At 42.4% G+C, this 1,489-nt stretch overlaps 1 protein-coding gene across 2 annotated transcripts in view; it reads right to left on the reverse strand.

Annotated features, from left to right (window-relative positions):
• The window catches only part of LOC103155457 (lamina-associated polypeptide 2, isoforms beta/delta/epsilon/gamma-like), a 22,977-nt gene that overhangs the window by 9,870 nt on the left and 11,618 nt on the right, over positions 1-1,489 (reverse strand). The gene's annotated exons all lie outside the window — the stretch shown is intronic.

Here is a 1,489-nt window from a genome sequence, read left to right on the forward strand (position 1 = left end):
CTGGCAAGTTTACTTTGTAAAACCTCAAAGAACAATATTCATAGTTAGATTGTTTTGTTACCATAGCAACAATCTGATGCTGTGAGTTTAATCTTTGAATTTACAAATACAATTTAGTAAACTGTGATTGTAACTTATTGCTTTTTAGGCTGGTCAATTAAACTACTCCCTTCTCCCATATTTCACTAAATCTAACACAGAAACTGTTAGAGGTGCTGATATTTTTAGCAACAAAAGGGGCCCCTAAATCAAATTCTGCTCAAGGCCTCACGCAGCCTTGGACCGGCCCTGCATGATGAGGTAATCTGCTGCACTGCGCAGAAATGCGCAACAAACGGGAGATTTAATTCAATGCTGCTAATGTGGCTTTAGTAGCTCTTCCATTTCGTGTCTGTTGAGTTTTTAAGCATCACAGAAACTATTCTGGTTGGTCGAGTTTATGGGACTCGACCATGTCTGGAGTTTCTCAGATCTCCGCGCGCATTAACTCTAAGTAGACAACGCATTTGATATGGTTTGATGCATCATGTAACCGGAAAAATAATACTAAAAATAATAATAAAGTAATATAAAATGTGATGCGTGACTCCAAGGAGAGCGTTAAAGCTCCTCACCGGGCTGAACCTGCATGATGAGGTTAGCGCTGCTCGTTATCCACAAACGCTCCGGCCAACCGGGACCACAGACATAAACTCTACAGGGAAGACAGACACAGAGCCACACGCTGGGCAGCGTGTTGAGATGGAAACGCCGCATATAGTTGTTCGTTCACAAAGATTAATCATTCTCACCGCTCCACAACGCGCCTCTGAATTCGCTACAAGTTATTCCTGCGGTTCACATTGAGCTGCGCAACCAGAGCTAAAGCGGCAAGTTTTAAACTCTTACCTAGAGTTCTCCAGAGGATCATAATTCCTCACAGTAAGTTGATGTAAATATCCATACAGGTCAGCCTGTGTCCAGTTTGAGTGAAAGGAGGCGCGCGCGATCCTGCTGAGGTAAAGCAGCGGCAGCGCGCGAGGCAAAGGGCAGAGGTGTGATTGGTCCGTGCTGTCGGCTTTAAATGCATAAACTATAAACCTATCTATTATAAACCTATCCTTTAGGAATAAATCTGCTCTGCTAGTGAAATGCTAAGAGCAAAAGAGACGCTTGCAGCCCGGCTTTAAAAAAATAAAAAAAGATTATTTTTCTTTTTTTAATTTTCCTAGAAACAAACAAGCAACGCTTAGCCAGGCGGGAGGGCGAGTAAAGCATGGCGGGCTGCCAGGCTTACAATACACTGGGGAAAACCCTATATATACATATACTTTTGTCGTAGTACACTTTAAAATAGGGTAGTCTGCTTCATGTAAAAGCATGAATTACCACTTTTTTGTATCAGTTGGCCACAAGGCAAGGCATTTATTAACATTTGTTTGACAGGAGTGTTCAGTACGGAAAAATTTGTTGACAGTCCCTAAGTGAATCTCCGATCGCTCAGGAGGGA

The sequence above is a fragment of the Poecilia formosa genome, unplaced genomic scaffold (genome assembly GCF_000485575.1).
Source record: "Poecilia formosa unplaced genomic scaffold, Poecilia_formosa-5.1.2 Scaffold429, whole genome shotgun sequence".
Taxonomy (NCBI): domain Eukaryota; kingdom Metazoa; phylum Chordata; class Actinopteri; order Cyprinodontiformes; family Poeciliidae; genus Poecilia; species Poecilia formosa.